This window comes from Mesoplodon mirus (assembly GCF_964341445.2).
Source record: "Mesoplodon mirus genome assembly, chromosome: 8".
NCBI classification, from domain to species: domain Eukaryota; kingdom Metazoa; phylum Chordata; class Mammalia; order Artiodactyla; family Ziphiidae; genus Mesoplodon; species Mesoplodon mirus.
The window spans coordinates 59,599,249-59,619,920 of NC_138984.1; the positions used below are offsets into that span (position 1 = coordinate 59,599,249).

General features: G+C 35.7%; 1 protein-coding gene across 1 annotated transcript in view; it reads right to left on the reverse strand.

The window, feature by feature from the left end:
• LRP1B (LDL receptor related protein 1B) overlaps positions 1-20,672 on the reverse strand; it is a gene marked incomplete at its 3' end in the record, with an annotated part of 2,351,282 nt that overhangs the window by 1,976,388 nt on the left and 354,222 nt on the right. The window contains exon 20 of the mRNA XM_082630936.1: positions 18,583-18,659. The remainder of the gene's footprint in view (positions 1-18,582; positions 18,660-20,672) is intronic.

Sequence of the window (20,672 nt, forward strand, 5' to 3'; positions counted from 1 at the left end):
CTCTCCCGTTGCAGAGCACAGGCTCCGGACGCGCAGGCTCAGCGGCCATTGCTCACGGGCCCAGCCGCTCCGCGGCATGTGGGATCTTCCCGTACCGGGGCATGAACTCGCGTCCCCTGCATTGGCAGGCGGACTCTCAACCACTGTGCCACCAGGGAAGCCCTGCTTGTACTATTATGGCTTTGATTGGAGACTGCTCTGCCTGTCCTTTACCTCATGGGTATAACAGGAAGTCAACACACTTTTGATTTTTAGTTCTTACTAGCTCTTTGACACTGAGTAAATTCTTTAAAATTCTGGATATTGGTTTTCCTATTTATAAATTATAAACTAGAAGGATAAAAAAATTCTTAGTGTAGTGGGCATGTCATGTCAATCTGGGTCACTTTTTTAAAAAACACATGACTTGGGCCTCAGCTCTCATGAATGTAAGTCAATAGTTGGAACCTAGATAGCCATATTTTAAAAGGATCCAATGGCAACCCTTCAATGATGACCAGGGAATTCAATATCAAAAACTGCTGTGAGCTTTGATTTCATTCATTCTATAATTATGGTACTGTGGCTACTATGTCATGAGTAATACACTCAGTAGTAAGAGCCAAAATAGCTAAAAAAAATCACTGCTTGGGAATTCCCTGGTGGTCCAGTGGTTAGGACCCTGTGCTTTCACTGCTAAGAGCCTGTGTTCAATCTCTGGTCAGGGAACTAAGATCCCACAAGCTGCATGGTGTGGCCAAAAAAAAAAAAAAAAAAAAAAAAATCACTGCACTTATCTACAATAAATATTTAAATAAATGGGAATTGTAAGCAGCCCTCTACAGAAGAGCATAGATTTGGTACAATGACCTAGAAAGCTATATTTTCAGTTTGTAGCAGTAGCTAAAATTCATAATTCTTATATTTAATAATATTTTTCTTTCCTAATCTACTAGCAAGAAGATGTTTGTTATTCTGTGACAGTGACCATTTAATGTGGCACTGGTATTATCTTCTAATTACCCAAATTTCTTTTGTACGGTTATATATTAAAAGCAGCAAGTTTGGACTTCCCTGGTGATGCAGAGGTTAATAATCCACCTGCCAATGCAGGAGACATGGGTTCAAGCCCTAGTCCGGGAAGATCCCACATGCCATGGAGCAACTAATCCCGTGCGCCACAACTACCGAGCCTGCGCTCTAGAGCCCACGAATCACAACTACTGAGCCCGTGCACCTAGAGCCTGTACTCTGCAACAAGAGAAGCCACCGCAATGAGAGGCCCGCGCACCACAACAAAGAGTAGCCCCCACTTGCTGCAACTAGAGAAAGTCTGCACAAAGCAACAAAGACTCAGTGCGGCCAAAAACAAAAATGAATAAAATATAAAGAAAAATTTTTAAAAAGCAGCAAGTTTATAAAATCTTAGCTTGACAAATATCTTATAAATTATTTCTTTAAATGCTAAGGGCTATAAAATATAATTTAGTACATATGAGCTTCTAGGAGCTATTTACCACTTTAACATTTAACAAGACATACATTAACATTTAAAAAGTCATAAAAATTTACATCTATAAGCGATTTTACTTAATAGGTTAGCAATATGCATTCTGAGCAATAGAAGGGGAACAGCACTAATAAAATGTATACTGAGCTCAGTAAAAGTAATTTATGCAACTAGTGCTCAGTTGATGATGAGGGCAAGTTATAGGTTGATTATACGTCACGGTTTCATCTGTCCCTAACAAATGATTCTTGCCACACTGCCCCCTGTAATTAGGAGCGACACTCTGCTTGGAGGCAGAGGTATGCACAGAGTGGCCTTTCAAAATCCCTTTGAGAGGACCATGATAAATTTCAAAGCAACATCTAGTAAATGGTAGAGTAAGACACAGATCTGAGAATTGAAACCATTTCAGATTGAAGTAATCAGGGCATAGTCCTTTCTTAAAAAAATATACGTTGCATATCTTCTCAAAATATAAGATGATCAAATCAACAATTATTTAGTGACAACAGTACATAGAGAAAAACAAAATCTTTGAATAAATAACTTAGTGAGAATAAAATAAATCAGTCCTGCACAATTTACATCTCTCTTTCCTCTTTGAAATTAGATGTACCCTAGTAAGTCATGGAAAAGCAGAAAAATATTTAACTGAAAATTTCTAGTAAACAAATTCCACTTCTAGTGTGTGAGAATTTTGAGTCATTTTTTGTGGGACTGATTAGCAAAAGGAAAAACAGAATCTGAAATGGGAAATAGAAATAGAGCAGATGGCAATACAGCAGTGTAGATTTTTATAATAAAAGTTTAGCAAAGAAGAAAAAAGATAAGAGAAAAATATTCTCAAGTTTTACTGTGCTGTCTGGTGCTGAAAGAAAGAGAACTAGGAAGACAAATAAACAATGGAGTCATCTCACAATCAAAACGGCATTAAATCCTGAGTGAAGAACCAGACTCAGGGAAAAAAAGCTTTTTACAAAGTTTATTATCTACAGTAAGACACATTTCTAAGTGTCTCCTTGATATAGTAGTGGATTGAGTATCAGACATAAACTATTGAGGTTTGGTGAATTTAAAAAACCTAATAAAATAATTATTGTTAATTTAAGATGTAAAAATTGCCCTAATATTGTCTTCATTTGTTAATCTATCTATTATTTTATTTTGGCATAGACAGCACACATTGTTTTTTTTTTTTTTTTTCCTTGCGGTACGCGGGCCTCTCACTGTTGTGGCCTCTCCCGTTGCGGAGCACAGGCTCCGGACGCGCAGGCTCAGCGGCCATGGCTCACGGGCCCAGCCGCTCCACGGCATATGGGATCCTCCCGGACCGGGGCACGAACCCATATCCCCTGCATCGGCAGGCGGACTCTCAACCACTGCACCACCAGGGAGGCCCGACAGCACACATTGTTAATGGCCTTTATATGTTTACTCTCAACTTGAGTCCCCACAGGTTTTTTTTTCCTATAGAAATATTTCATCAACTAAATAGAAATAGTTTTCTTATATTATCTGATGATGATAAAAGTAATCAATGTTCTGTGTAAAACACTCAGAAATAAACTGTAACTCTCATATATTGCTGATGGGAATGCAAAATGGAACAGCTACTTTGAAAAGAGTTTTGAAGTTTTTTATTTAAAGTTAAATATACACTTACCATATGATCCAGACATTCTGCTCCTAGGTATTTACCCAAGAGAAATGAAATAGTCTCCTACAAAATAATCTGTAAATAACTGTGTATAGCAGCCTTATTTATAATAACCTCAAACTGGAAATAACCCAATGTCCATCCACTATTGAAAGAATAAACAAGTTGTGTTACAGCCATACAATGAAATATTATTCAGCAACAAAAGGCAATAAACTAATTAACCATGTGAAAATATAAATAAATCTCAAAAGCATTATGCTAAGTGAAAGCAAACAAATGTAAAAGGCTACATTTGCTATGATTCCATTTCTGTGACATTCGGGAAAAGACAATATGTAAGTGGGATCATATTCTATATTCTACTTTGTAATTTTTTAAATTAAAATTATATTATATAGCTATATATAAAATTATATTATATAGTGTACATCTATAATAATAAAACCAAAAGTACTTTGATGGCATAGTATTTTATAGGTGTATCATAATTTATTTATTTAAATAATCTATTAACATATTCAATTTGATTGTAAGTTTTCTGACCATGAATGAATATTCTCATAAATACACTATCTATATGAACCATATACAGTTGTCTGATAATTTTCTTAGTACAAATTCCTACACATTAACTTTCAGATTATAGATCTAGACACATTTAAATGTTTGATAGAATATGTCAAATTGTTCTTTACAAAAATTGTACAAAATACACTTCCCCCAACAATATCTGAAGCTATTAATTTCTATTCCTCCCTCAGAGCACATTGGTTATTATCATCCAGAACATCTTTTAAAAGAGTAAGTTCTGCAACCAATAATTCTACATTTATGAACAAAATCTACTTGTGGAAAAGCGCTTAACATAATGTCTAAGGAGCTCACTATTTAATAAAAAGTAACACTATTCATTTTACATCTGGACTCCAACGTTTAATATTTTTTTAAAAAGGTTTTCCTATGCTTTTTATGGATAGATTTAAATATTTAAATTTTTGAAAATCTTTCCTTCACTGTTCTGAGCCAGTTATTCTTCAGATTCACTTTCTAGCTCCTTGGTATTGACCTCCATGAAGTTCTTCATTTGGGCTCCCTTCCCCTCTGGTTTCTAGATGGGACTGAATAATGGTAGACTCAGTTGTCCTAAGAGCAGAAGAGGGAGATCAGGGTAATTGTTCCCTCAATGCTTTTACTGCCAGCTCTTTGTTTGAACACGAGATACTTTCCCCAGTCATCAGCACTGCTTCTTTAGGGTGGCTTCCCTCCCAGGGCTATAGCTTTTGCTGGATTCTGGCCACACCATCCTCTTCAGGCATAGCGGTGTTAACAAATATTAATCATAGTTAGCCTCTGGGGCTTTGCCATTCTTCTTGGGTCTCTTAACCCTGTCCACATGTCTATGAAAAGTCTTTTTATTAAAATTATCTTCATTTACTGATTTGATTATGTTTTCTGCTGGGACTCTAAGTGATACAGGGATAAAACAAAGGGTGTTAAGATATCCAGCATTTAAATAATTAATTCTATGCTAGGCCATAAAGACACAGGAGAGTGCTTAGTCAAAGAACTTAGATCAATACTCAGATTATTTTTTTTTTTCCAGAGCTACAGTCCTTGGAGTTATTTATGCAATGGTAAGCACACAAACAGAATGGGAAAAATTAGATAGGAACTAAATCTAATAGAATTACACAAAATTGGATACAATGAAGATTAGGGAAGAATAAATAAAAATTATGTAGTGTGATTATATTGTGATAAAAATTCTTAATAAAGAGTGCTCTCTTCGTAAAGTTACCAGATTTAGCAAATAAAAATACAGGATGCCCAGTTGTATTTAAATTTCGGATAAGCAATGAATTATTTTTACTATGTTTATCTGAAAAGCAAATTTAACTGAGCATTCTATATTTCATCTGGCAACCCTATCCTTGTGCATAATTCATTAATACAGTCTATCATTTGACAAAATCTCTTGTGATTTATCTACTGCATAATCAGCAACCTGTGAATGACCAAGTGACAGATGAAATCAAGTAGATCAAGAACTAGTGTCTAGGAGGCAAGTGTCTAGATGAAACAGTGGGAGAGAGTAAGTACCCTAATCAAAATATTACAATCAGAGTTATCTATTGTTTGATGGAGAGAGAGAGAGAGAGATTGTGCATATAAGGGCCACTAATATGAATTCTGATGATAAGTACAGTGAGGGTTTTTTTGTTTTGGGGTTTTTTGGTACAAACTTTAATGAACAGGAAAAAAAAAGTTTGATACTTAAGTACCTGACCTGACATCTGTGTCAGGCAAACCAGGCCATGAAAACTATGTCTGAGTCTATAAATATGAAATAAAAAATCTAGGCCAGTCAAGAATATGGGCACAAAAAGAAGTGTTTGTAAATATGTAAGAAACAAGCAAAAATGTGCAATGAAAGGAATATTTCCCTGAGAGTAAGGACAGCTGATTTTTTTCCCAGCCTGGCCTTGATGAAGCCTTGGTCGTGCCAGGATCCATTATTTTAGCTACAAAAGGAATATTTAGTTATATATTTAGTTACATAAATACTATATAAAACTATATACATATTGCATTATTAAGTTGCAGCCCTAAAAACCTGTGCTTTATAATCCAAGATTTTAATTGGAGCCCAAGAGAACAATGGGAGAAGTTTATCCATACAATAAAACCATGCTATTGTATCAGAATCAAGTATAAGAGAGCAGGTTCCAAAAATACTAAATCAGATAGACATCAGATGTTGATTATTGGATTAGAGCTCTTGGATGTCCGCTTTTTGCTTCTTTTCTGAGGGCTCTTCCCAGTGTGGGCAGACAACCAAGGGAAGGTTTTGCTTCTCTGTGGAACAAGACAGACTTCTAAAACTGCCCCAGGTTGGTAATTATCTGACATATCTTATCACAAGTAGAGAGATAAGCCAGATGAAGGAATTTTATTAATTTAACCATATGGAAGAGAAAAATAGGAAACACTAACATATAATTTAGTTGTTAAAATATTAAAAACCTCTTATGATGAAAAATTCTGGAGAAGGCTAGAAGCATTGTCTGATTAGAAGAAAATGAAAAAGAAGATGTCTCCATTCTCTGTGCCCTTGTTCCTCATATGCCATTATGCTTTGAATGAGACTTGAAAAAGGGTAAAAAGGAGGCTTGAATTATACCCAAAATAGCTGGGAAATGTGGGTAAAGAAAATATGAGCAAATGTTCCAGTATATTGCAAGAACAGTTCCAGTATGATGAAAGTGAAATAAAGCCATCACAAAATGCACCCCATTTTCTTTATACAAATAAACAAAGGAATTATTTGACTTATTCCATTAAAAAAAAAGGGGGAAAGGTAAGTGGAGATGCAGAATGTGGCAATGACAAAAAGGAAGATGGAACTGTAACAGCATGTTGAATGGAACCTTCTTCCTCATTCTTCCTCAAGAATGAAGAGCGGGGAATCCTGACTTTTATCAATAGCTCAAGAAAGCAAATTCTTAAACAAACAAACAAACAAAACAACTCTGAGACCTTAATATGTCTCCTGTGGAGTTTGGGGTAGCCAGTGGATAGGTATTTGTTTCATATCAAAATCTAAAAGACAAGAGATTGAATGAAAAAAAAATTGTGGCTGCCGAGAAAAGGACTACATTTTTGAAAGTATCAAACTTTAAAAACAGTAAGTTGATAGACCGTACAAGTGGTTTCCACGGTCCAGATTTCAGTTACAACTAGAGAGATAAATTATGGGTTTATCTTACATCCTATCAAAGAAGGACGATTTAAAATAGGTTAATTAAAAGATGACAGAAAAATGCTGGAGCTATTGCTAGAGGTCCAAGGGTTACATATAGAGGTGTAAACTATAAATCAAAAGAGAAAGCATCACCATCATCAAGAGAACCATAGGTAAGAGATCCCCTGAAATACAGGTTGGAGTCTGTGAAGAAAACTTATAACAACCCACAAAAGTGGGATTAAGCTTTAAATAGCTGATACATCCAGAAAAAGGATAAAGTAGCTCATGACAATATCAGAAAAGTAAAAACTTTCATATAGCTATTTCTTCCTTTACCTCTTTGTCCTACAAGTATGAAAAGGAATTTCATTTTAAATGTAGAAAGATAAAGAAGGGTCAATATCTCTGAAGAAAGAGGAGATAGCTAACTGAACCCCACTTCTAGACTCTAGACTTCCCATGTACAGCAGGAATAAACATGGGAGAGGAGTAGCACATCTTCAATATAAAATCAAATTCAAAATTTGAAGTAACAGAGTTTCCCATTTATTGCTGAATTGAGACTGTTTGGAAACTTCAAATAGGATTTTATTTTTAAATCTTAGAGTGGCCATAAATGTCATGGAGCCCACCCAAGTTTTCATCCTGGCTGTTCAGAGTATATTTCAAAGAACAATGGGATAAACAAAATAGAGTTGCTTTATACTGCTACATCTCATAAGTCATCTTAATCAAAGTACTAGTTACATTAGCTTTAAAATAAAATTACTTCTGAATAAGAAATCAAATTAGTATTTTTAGAGTATGTTTGTTTCAGTTTAAATCTTGATATCTCTTGAGATAACACACTCAAGGGTTAACTGAAAAAAGTTTAATGGAGAGATTATTTAGACTTCTGGTTTCTGGTTCTGCATATAAGGAGATTGGAAGTGTGCACTCTGTCCTAAAAAAAGCAAAATGTTGTTCACTAAAAAATTAACAACTCTTCTTGGATTCATAAAAGAGGAGAGGACACAGGACAAACCTCAGCTCCCAATGTTGGAGAGACAGACAGGCAAATACAGGGAAGGGTGCTTTCTGCAGAGATCACAGGCAGAAACTGCTGTGGGTTGTGCTGGGTTAGGAAGACCTGCACTATAATTGATACATTGCTGGAGGCTCAGTGTACACAAGTCTGGGAGTTAAAAACTCCAGGGGTACCCAGTCATGGGGGACCCTGCAACGTTGTGAGATTTACCTCCAGGAGCTCAACCAGGTGCCCATAATAAATAAAGGAGAAAAATCCCCTTGAGCTTGTGTCAGAGAAAGTGAAAAAGGAACCATTTTGAAATATGCCATAGCACTCTGTTTTTCTTAGTAAGGCTTGTCCTCAAGGGAAACTAGTTAAACAGAGGCTAATATACTGCGTGTATTACTAGAGCCTAACTAACCAGGGGAAGAGAAATACCCAGCTCCAGCTTGCTCTATCCTTCCATGTCAGAGAAGGGAAATAGCCAATTCCAGCCCACTCTAGCCATCTTATCCATCCTAAGTGGGGAGAAAAAAAATGAATAACACATGTGAAGTTTACAGTCCAGAGGTACAAGCTCACTAAAAGACTGTGACCTAAATCATAGGACTATTGAATGCTTCCCCTCCCTCTACACCTCACCAACACATTACACAAAATGTGTAATAATATATGTGTATATAATATAGATCTATTTACAGCAGTTGTTTTTACTGAGTCTATTATGCCCAGCTATCAAGAGAAATATTGAAAGGCAAAAAACGAAATGTGAAGATACAGAGCAAGTATCAAAACCAGACATAATAGGGATGTTGGAAATATAAGACCATGAATTTTTTAAAACTATGATTATTATGCTAAAGGGCTCTAATGGATAAAGTAGATGGCACACAAGAACAGATGGGCAATGTAAGTGGAAATTCTGAGAAAGAACCAAAAATACATTTTAGAGGTAAAAAGCACTGTAACAAAAATGAAGAATGCCCTTGACAGGCTTACTAGTAGACAGGGCAAGGCTAAGGAGAGAATCTCTGAGCTAGATGATACATCAATAGAATCCTTAATAACCAAAAGGCAAAGAGAACAAAAACAAATAAAAGAACAGAATATCCAAAGACTCTGGGATAATGACAAAAGGTGGAACGTATGTGGAATGGGAATACCAGTAGTAGAAGAATGAGAGAAAGGAACATATGAAATATTTCAAATAACAATGACTGATAATTTCCTCAAATTAATGTTAATGTAAATTCATTTAAATTCATTATTAATGTAAATTAATGTTAATTCCTCCAAATAAAACATACATCCAGGAAGTTCAATGAATACCAAGCAGAATAAATGCCCAAAATTTTTCACCTAGGTATATTACCTTCAAACTACAGAAAATCAGAAAAAGAAAGAATCCTGAAAGAAACCAGGGACCGGGGCAGGGAGAATCTTACCTGTAGAAGAACAAAGATAAGAATTATACCTGACTTCTCCTCAGAAACCAAGATATATTTGATTACTGGAAGAAAAAAAACACCAACCTAAAATATGTACCCAGTGAGATTATCTTTCAAAAGTGAAGGGGAAACTTCTTTCTTCCCTCTTCCCTTTTCCAAGCGGCCCCAGCATCCTGCCAGACCCACCTCCTTTAGTAGCACTTCTGAATGCTTCAGGGAGGAAGACTCCAGGAATCTGTCCGGGAAGAGCCGTGTGGCTGACAGGGTCTTGGTATTCTGGCCGGGTGTCAGGACTGTGCCTCTGAGGTGGGAGAGCAGAGTTCAGGACATTGGTCCATCACAGATCTCCCAGCTCCACATAATATCAAACAGCAAAAGCTCTCCCAGAGATCTCTGTCTCAATGTTAAGACCCAGCTCCACTCAACAACCAGCAAGCTACAGTGCTGGACACCCTATGCCAAACAACTAGCAAGACAGGAACACAATCCCACCCACTAGCAGAGAGGCTGCCTAAAATCATAAGGTCAAAGATACCCGAAAAACACACCACCAGATGCAGTCATGCCCCCCAGAAAGACAAGATCCAGCCTCATCCACCAGAACACAGCCACTAGTCCCCTCCACCAGGAAGCCTACACAACCCACTGAACCAACCTTAGTCACTGGGGGAAGACACCAAAAACAACAGGAACTACAAACCTGCAGCCTGCGAAAAGGAGACCCCAAACACAGTAAGATAAGCAAAATGAGAAGACAGAAAAACACACAGCAGATGAAGGAGCAAGGTAAAAACCCACCAGAACAAACAAATGAAGAGGAAATAGGCAGTCTACCTGAAAAAGACTTAAGAGTAATGATAGTAAAGCTGATCCAAAATCTTGGAAATAGAATGGAGAAAATACAAGAAACATTTAACAAGGACCTAGAGGAACTAAAGATCAAACAAACAATGATGAACAACACAGTAAATGAAATTAAAAATTCTCTAGAGGAATCAATAGCAGAATAACAGAGGCAGAAAAATGGACAAGTGACCTGGAAGATAAAATAGTGGAAATAACTACTGCAAAGCAGAATAAAGACAAAGAATGAAAAGAATTGAGGACAGTCTCAGAGAACTCTGGGACAACATTAAACAAACTAAAATTCGAATTATAAGGGTCCCAGAAAAGAAGAGAAAAAGAAAGGGACTGAGAAAATATTTGAAGAGATTATAGTTGAAAACTTCCCTAATACGGTAAAGGAAATAGTCAATCAAGTCCAGGAAGCACAGAGTCCCATACACGATAAATCCAAGGAAAAACATGCCAAGACACATATTAATCAAACTATCAAAATTAAATACAAAGCAAAAATATTAAAAGCAGCAAGGGAAAAGCAACAAATAACATACAAGGGAATCACCTGAGGTTAACAGCTGATCTTTCAGCAGAAACACTGCAAGCCAGAAGGGAGTGGCAGGACATACTTAAAGTGATGAAAGGGAAAAACCTACAACCAAGATTACTCTACCCAGCAAGGATCTCATTCAGATTTGACGGAGAAATTAAAACCTTTACAGACAAGCAAAAGCTAAGAGAATTCAGCACCACCAAACCAGCTTTACAACAAATGTTTCAGGAACTTCTCTAGGCAGGAAATACAAGAGAAGGAAAAGACCGACAATAACAAACCCAGTACAATTAAGAAAATGGTAATAGGAATATACATATCGATAATTACCTTAAATGTAAATGTATTAAATGTGCCAACCAAAAGAATTAGACTGGCTGAATGGATGCAAAAACAAGACCCGTATATATGCTGTCTACCAGAGACCCACTTCAGACCTAGGGACACATACAGACTGAAAGTGAGGGGATGGAAAAAGATATTCCATGCAAATGGAAATCAAAAGAAAGCTGAAGTAGCAATTCTCATATCAGACAAAATAGACTTTAAAATAAAGACTACTACAAGACACAAAGAAGGACACTGCATAATGATCAAGGGATTAATCCAATAAAAAGATATAACAATTGTAAATATTTATGCACCCAACATAGGAGCACCTCAGTACATAAGGCAAATGCTAACAGCCATAAAAGGGGAAATCGACAGTAACACAATCATAGTAGGGGACTCTAACACCCTAATTTCTCCAATGGACAGAGCATCCAAAATGAAAATAAATAAGGAAACACAAGCTTTAAATGATACATTAAACAAGATGGACTTAATTGATATTTATAGGACGTTTCATCCAAAACAACAGAATACACTTTCTTTTCAAGTGCTCATAAAACATTCTCCAAGATAGATCATATCTTGGGTCACAAATCAAGCCTTGGTAAATTTAAGAAAATTGAAATCGTATCAAGTATTTTTTCCGACCACAATGCTATGAGACGAGATATCAATTACAGGAAAAGATCTGTAAAAAATATAAACACATGGAGGCTAAAAAATACGACACTAAATAACCAAGAGATCACTGAAGCGGTCAAAGAGGAAATTAAAAAATACCTAGAAACAAATGACAGTGAAAACACTACGAACCAAAACCTATGGGATGCAGCAAAAGCAGTTCTAAGAGGGAAGTTTATAGCAATACAATCCTACCAAATGTAAAATAGATAGCTAGTGGGAAGCAGCTGCATAGCACAGGGAGATCTGTTTGGTGCTTTGTGACCACCTAGAGTGTGGGATAGGGAGGGTGGGAGGGAGACAGAAGAGGGAGGGGATATGGGGATATATGTATATGTATAGCTGATTCACTTTGTTATACAGCAGAAACTAACACAACATTGTAAAGCAATTATACTCCAATAAAGATTTTTTTTTAAAGTGAAGGGGAAATAAAGGCTCTCAGATAAACAGAAATTTGTTGCCATCACTTCTGTCTTGCAAAAATATGAAAGGAAGTTCTTCAGAGAGTGGGAAAATAAAATAGGTCAGAAACTCAGATCTTCATAAAGAAAGGAAGAGCATAAAATTAAGTGAAAAATAATTTTTTTCTTTTTTCTTTTATCTAGCAGGTAACCATTTACTAAAAATCAAAACAGCAACAAGGTATCAGGTGTAATTTATGGGTAAGTGAGAAAATGACAGTAATATTATAAGGGATGGGGGTGGTTTGGGAATACTCTCTTATGAAGTTGGAACACTACCTATGAAGCATATAAGGTTATTTAAAAAGAAACTTACATTAGATGTTGCAAACTGTAAGATAACCAGTGAAGTATTTTAAACAGAAGTACAATTGATATACTAAGAGAGGAGAGAAATTGGAATTATACAAAATGTTACATTAAAACCAGGGAAGGCAGAAAAAGAATGGAAGATAAAAATAAAGAGAAAGGAAAAAAAAAAAAAAAGAACAAGGGCAAAATATAGAAAATAGTTATAAAGCATATTCTGACTCAAAGACCTGTACATGAATGCTCATAGCAATTTTAGTCATAATGGTCGAAAACTGAAAACAACCAAAATGTCCTTCAATAGGAGAATGGAAAACAAGGTCATATATTCATAAAATAGGATACTACTCAGCAGTAATAAGGAATAGACTGCTAATACATGAAAAAACATGGACGCATCTCAAAAACATTATTTTGAGATTGACACAAAATAATTCATACTGTATGGTTCCAATTTATATGAAAGCTAGTAAAACTAATCTATACTATTAAAAAACTTTAAAGTAGTTGGCTTCTTTTTTGTTTTCTTTTGTTTTTTTGTTTGTTTTTCTTTTTGCTGTACGTGGGCCTCTCACTGTTGTGGCCTCTCCCGTTGCGGAGCACAGGCTCCAGATGTGCAGGCTCAGCGGCCATGGCTCACGGGCCCAGCCGCTCCGCGGCATGTGGGATCTTCTCGGATTGGGGCACGAACCCGTGTCCCCTGCATCGGCAGGCGGACTCTCAACCACTGCGCCACCAGGGAAGCCCTAAAGTAGTTGGCTTCTTGGATGATTGTCTAGAAAGCAGCATGCAATTACTTCTGTAAGAATAATATGTCTTGATGGTGATGCATTACATGGGAATATGTAGATATTAAAACTTTTGGAATAGTACACTTAATATTTATGCAATATACTTATGTAAATTTACCTCAAGGGAGAAAATGGAACTGGAAACAAATATTGAAATCTAGTTAGTAGGTGTCTAGAAAAGAGTTTTATTGGCTCATTGGATTGAAAATATCTTTAGTAGAATTTATTTTAGGGAAGGTTTGATACAGAGTAAATACAATGCTATGAGTAACCTGATTTCTGTCTTTCCACAGCAACATTCTCTGGTATTACCTCTTTGTTCTCAGTTTTCTTGGGGCGGCCCACTGGCAATACCAGGTTTCCCTTTTTTGGGGTACCAAAGTGAATATATTAACTTGAGACCTTATACTTTTATGCCACTCTATCTAGAAGAAAAGGGAAAAGGATAAGAGACACTTCTGTTTCATGAAAGTCCCAGGAAATATTATTTTGCATCTCTTTGGGTCCAATCTGTTATGCCTACCTTTGGACGTAGGAATCGGGTCAATAACAATAAATAAAGAAAAATAAGTAAGGGTAGGGAAGACCCACAAAGAAAATCTAAGTTCTAATATCAGAAGAGTGGGAAGTGAGTGTTCACAGGAGAAATGTTCCTGTTAAAAGAAATTAACTTATTGATTTTCACCCTAAACTCAGAACATTGGTTTTAAATTTTAACAAGTCTAGCATTTTAATCAGCATTTGAATGTTACTAAGACGTAACTTAAAATTCAAGTAACATTGTGACTTAATTAGGTAGTAAATGTTGGACTCATGTTAAGGACTTACAAAGTAGGTGGGTAGAAAATAAGAAACTATTAAATTATCTTAATTGCTCTATATGTTGGCAATGGATTAATAATATGATGATTATCAGGTCAGGTCAGAATTGTTTTTCATTTTCCAAAGTAGGTATAATATAATCCTTAAGATAATTGGGAGAGATTAAATCAGATCAAAATTAAAATGAATTTCTGAGTGTAAAAACCTGTAACTATGAATTGATTTCACTGTGAGAGTTATGAAACCAGTGCAGAATCCTTTCATTTTGGCATCATAATTTTCTCTCCTATACATTCAAGTTACATCTACATAATCAAATTATACCGTGATCAAATAACTACAGGTCCATAAAATTTGATTTAAAAAAATTTTGCAGTAACTTCCATCACCATAAGCAGTATATCCTTACTACTGTTCCTGGGAAGTTAAGAAGAATATTGAAATAATTATTTATTATGATGTCAGAGAAGACCTTTGAAATAGAAAATACCAGTTAGAATTTTCTATGACAGAATTTTGATTTCTTTGTATTCCATACCACAATGAAGGATCATACAATGTCTAAATCAAATGATAAGCTTAAAAAGTAGAAGTAGAGGCAAAGAGGTTGGAACAGTTTACTGGCTAGCAGAATAGAGGTATATTTTCATGAATCAGAAACTAAGTTGTTTAAAAATAAAGGACATCAAAATTTCCTTCATAAAAGGAAGAGGAACAACAAGACCATAATCAACTGTTTTATAATACGACGCTAATTTCCTGGTTAATTTTCAAGTCAAGCAATTAGTTTTTAAAAACACACTAAATGGTCTCAAAATGACTATAAATTATTTGCAATTTCCTGTCATCAGCTATTCTAATAAAAGCTGAATATAACTCAATATTCTGTAGAAAAAACTGATGTCACTTAACTGTTAAACTCCATTCAGCCTTCCGTACTGTTTGAGTTCCTCAGTGGAAAAATATAGAAATGGCAGCATAAATTACCTTTGCACCTTCTTTCAAGCTCTCCTGACTCTGCATTTATATTATTTGTTATGATTTTGAAATTAGTCTTTATAACTTGACAGCACTATAGTCTAGACATTTCAGAGCATGATTCTAAAGTAGGGTTACTTGTCTTGAAGTCTCAACACTATCAGTTACTACTTATGATGTCAGTTTTCCCACCATGAAATGGAATAATAGCTAAGACCAAACTCAGAGGGTTTTCCATAGTGGCTGCACCAATTTACATTAGGATGGGAGAGTGTCTTAATCCCTTCAGACTTCTATAACAAAGTACTACAGACTGGGTTGCTTATAAACAACAGAAATCTATTTCTCACAGTTTTGGAGGCTGAAAGCCCAAGATCATGATTGTTTGTTGGCCCTCTACTGGGTTGCAGACGACTGTATCTTCACCTTGCAGAAGGAGCTAGAGGCTTCTGCAGGATTTCTTTTATAAGAGTACTAGTCCCATTCAGGAGGCACCACCCTCCTGACCTACTCTCTCCCAAAGCCCTATGTACTAATATAATCAACTTTGGAGGTTAGAATTTCACCGTATGAATCTTGGGAGGACACAAACATTCAGACAATAGCAGAAAGCTCTACACGTTTCTGACAGACAACATAGAACTCAAAGAGGAATTTTTGATTATTGTAACAACCTTAAGAAATAAAGAAAGTGACACTAAGTCTTAGATACATCACTTGCTAGATAAAGATTAACAGGAGACCACAGCTACTCCTGGGCTGTGAAAGTGAATGAACCAATTGTATTTCCTCCCCAGGCTTTTTTAAGCTATAACAATTTGGGTCAGATTTTCAACTACTAGCAACAAAATGGATTCACATAGAGACACTTTCACAAATAAGTGTTTTAATGTTTTATAGCTCATTTTGGTCTGTTCTGTTAGGGACATTTTTAACTACAAAAATTGCAATGTTCTGGAATTTGATGTTTAATTGAACTGTTCATTGTTGGGAATGAATGTTTTCATGCAGGATGTTTAACAGTTTTGTTATAATACTCCAGTTGAAAAGACAGAATGTTAGAGGTGGTAGGAGTCATATGAATAATTCTACTCAAAACACTCTTTATACTGCTTAGGGAGGTGGTCTCAGAAAAATTAAGTGAATTATGAGGGATCCCTCAGCAACTGAATCAGTGCATTTTTAACCCTGAGTCAGTGTGCAGGCCCTCCTCCAAGCTGCAAACCTGTGTTCATAAACTAGATCCTTATCATAAGTACCCATAACCAGGTATTCTCTGTTAAAAATGCTTGTCCAATGGTGTCCTAATACTTCCTTAGAACATACGATCAGTGGCATTACCTCTCTTTTTAAAAAATAGCAAATTTTATTTTCCTGTTACAACTGGACTATTCATTAAATCTTCATAGCTATATTATCAAAGAGGTTTCATTACTGAACTTTAAAAGTGAGGATATTACACATCAGAGAGTATAAACAAATTACCTAAGGTAATACATTTAATAAGTTGTAAAATATGAAACTTATATCACATTTGTTTGCTTACAGAGCCTCTGCCCCAACTGCATGATATTTAGCTATATTTATGGCATAAAATTTAGAAATATATCTGTAGAGTTATATTTACAGCACCTTTCACATTAATACATCAAGTATTTTCAAGGAGGATAATTGGCTTTGGTGAGGAATGTGCATAAGTTGGTGTTATTTTTGAATGTTAATCCTCTTTTTAAAAATGAAACCTGCTTTGATTTTATGTTAAACATTGGTAGCAAATATCCCCTACAACTTTGATATGACAGTATAATCCTAATTATGCCCAAGAAAACCTAGGATGTTCAAAGGTGTGAAAATTGGAATCTTAAGTGGCAGCTCAAAAGGTTCAAAAATAGTCAACAAGAAAAAAGAAAGAAACAAAAAGATTCCTTTAGCTCAAACCCTGACTTGGCCTCTCCTTCTTATTGGCTTGGACACACTGCAAATTAAACTATTTGTGAGGCTCACTGAGCCTGGGCTGAACTAAAACCTCCACACAGTTCTGCTTTCAAGTTATCTTGTCAGGGAAGCTGACAGCTTCAGTGATGCTACTTTATAGACCCCTTGGCAAAAATAGGATGCTGAAAATCTACCCATAAAAAACTAAACCCACAGAAGTCTGCTGTCCTTTGGTCAAAGAATATAAAATGCACTTGATCTCATGTTGTTTGAGATGCGGCTGTGCATATAAACTCTTCAGAGACAGTAAATTAGATGCCACAGGAAATGAAGAAAAAGGACCAGCTATTCCAGCTTAAAGCTTCATGCAAAAAACAGACACACTGACACTCAAAACTTCCTCCTAAACAGATTGGTTACATCTTTTATAACACTTCACTTACTTAACAACCTTGTTGAACACTGGTCTGTTTGACTTAGATACAATTAATAAGAAAAAGAAGAAAAATAAAATACTACCACCCAAGTTATATACAAATTGCTGCCACATTTCCTAATATTGGATTGATTTTCAGAAAACAATATTGCAATATGTGTGTGTGTGTATGTGTGTGTATAGAAACTATGACATTCATCCTGGTTGAAAAGGATAATTATTATTAACCATGTATATTGGTTGTTCCTGACCTTTTTTCATCTAGTGCTCATGCTGTCCAACTTGTATTTGGTGGAATCTTACTCTTTACACATTTTAAATTATTAATCACAATTCAAATCTAGCACTGGGTTATTCATGCACATTGTGGAAAGCTGATTACAGCATTGCAATGGGAGATACAATTAGTACTGTAACATCAGTACCACCATCTTCCATTCTATTTTTTCACAAGTAAGTTAAAATCGTGTTTAATTATGATATTTTTCAGTATTCATTTCTGGTTTAATAAGGTTTCCTGATAGATAACTGCACTGATTATGTGTGCATGATAAATGTTTAATAGCAGAAAATGAACTCAGTTATAAGCACATTCAGTTTTTTTTTTTATCTTTTCAATAGAAAACAAATGCGTATTTTTTTCTTATTGCTTTCCTCTTTTGTATTATTTATGTATGGGGACAAAAATATGTGAGATTGCTTGGTAATATCCTCTTTTTTATAGAAAGAGAAAAAATAGATATTAGTACATTCATTCATTTAGATACTGTAACGTACATGGTCATTCTTTGTGTACGAATTGTTACTGTTATTTCCAAATGCAAAGAAATTCCTGTAGATGCCTTCCAAACTTCTAGCATACAATTGGTGTGCCAGGAGGCGGCCATGCTTATGCAGCATTAAGTGTGGTTGAACTCCAGCCCAGGTTTCATTTGGAAACATGAATGAACCCTGGTGATTATCAAGCTAGCAGTAAGCCTCTTCCCAGTACAGTCTCCTGACAAAAGTTGTTGAAAGGTATGTGAACAGCAATTAATCACTCTTCTACTTACTTGTCCTGAACAGAATTGAATTAAATACAGTTCATACCTCTATGTCTACTTTTAGCATGTCTTCAGAGGTTCCAAACTGCTTGAATTGGCAACTTGCCAAGGAGGAAAATTATGCTGGAGGGAAAAAAGCAAATGTCTCATTAAAATTGAGACAAAGAATCAGTGGAAGGTACAACAGGCTAAGTAAGTACACTAATATCTTAACAACGAGCAAGCTCAGAACCCTTTTTTTTTTTTTTTTTTGCGGTTCGCGGGCCTCTCACTGCTGTGGCCTCTCCCGTTGCGGAGCACAGGCTCCGGACGCACAGGCTCAGCGGCCATGGCTCATGGGCCCAGCCGCTCCACGGCATGTGGGATTTTCCCGGACCGGGGCACAAACCCGTGTCCCCTGCATCGGCAGGCAGACTCCCAACCACTGCGCCACCAGGGAAGACCCTCAGAACCCTTTAAATAGCCTCTCTTTGTAGAAATACAGTGGTGGAATCTCCTCAAAATATTAATATTGTCTTTATAATGAATTTTAAAGGAAATTATGCAACGCAATATCTTGAAAGCAGCATCTAAGGCCATCTTAAGAAGGTAAAGAAAAATAATTATTGGGTACAAGAAGTTTGATTTTATATACTATTTGAGGGAAAGATACCATAGTTCTTAATCAATATCACTCCAATAAATATATGTCACTAAAACTGCTAGGTCTTTTTCTTGTTAAGTCCTATATTGAGATAATGATAACGGTCTTGGACTAATAGACTTTCTCCCAGTAAAATAACTGAATATTTTTTTAATATGTGAATTTGAAAAAATTTAAAGAGTTTTTTATTTTGATGTTTCCAATATTTTCCATGAATAAGTTATGTCTATTATTTTCAGATTCAATGACTGTAAAAGAGAATTTAGAAAAGTGAGATAATACACATTCCTATATAATCATGTTATCCATTTTCACCATGAATCACTCCTCCTGACAACCTTTTTCTTATTGGAAAAGTTTAAGCTTATGCTGTAGGCATTCTAAATACCTTCGGTCTAAATACATTCAATGCCTTTGGAATTGTTATTTAATTTGTTTAATTCAATATGTATTAATTGAGCAAGAACTTTCTCTTCAATGCTGTGTTGGCTTCTAGAGGAGATGCAAAGAATATATACAGCTTTTGTTCTTAAAAGGGGAACATTTAATGTTAGGAAAGTCCATAAAACAAGTACATAGTACATAAAGCACATAAATGAAAAGAGGAATTCAGAAAAGGAGAAGCTCAATACGGTGTAAATTTTTTAAAGAAGAAGAAGAGACAGAGATTATCAAACCTTACGGATGGAAGCAATCATAGACTATACCATTTGTGAACAGAATCAGGTTAATCATTTATAGCAAATGTGTTTTTGAGACATGCTTGGCGTTCTGCGGCACAAGACTCTGATGGAATGTAACCCAAGCATCCATTTCTATCTAACCTTCTTTTCATCAATGTTCACCTTCCACAGGCATATGACAGAAAGCAGACATTTTTGATCTCAGACTATTTTTTAGCATCATGTTCTTCTCCATCTCATTCAGCTCTGCCATGTAACCCTATACTCACTTTCCTGGAATAGCTGAACACAACCATCTACATATTACCTGGGCTTTGTCAATGGGACATATGAGTGGACTATCGTTTCTCTTTATTCATTTGCACATTTGTCCCACAATACCACTCCAAAGGTTTTACATGTATATTTGAATTTCTTTTAGATATTTATATTCCCATGATATAATTCTGTATAATTTCTCCAAATTTTCAGTAAACTTGTACCATAAATATGACTTTTTCTATGTCCACAGAAACTTAACTAAGACATTCAGCTATCTGTAAAGGGGTCCCCTTGTGGGTACCCTTGCTGTTGGATTCCTTATTCTCTTTCTCAAGGTACCGCCTTTTCCCAATCTCCACCATGAGTATTGTCACCCACCTTTCAACAATTCAGAGCATTCACCCACATAACAGATTTGAATTTTTAGTCTGGAAAAATTAATTCCCCAGTATGCATCTGTATGTGAGATAGGAAGATAGAAGGAAAGGTTAGGGAGAGAACCATGGAAATAAAGAAGGGAGAGTTTTAGCATGATATTGAGTAGTTTCT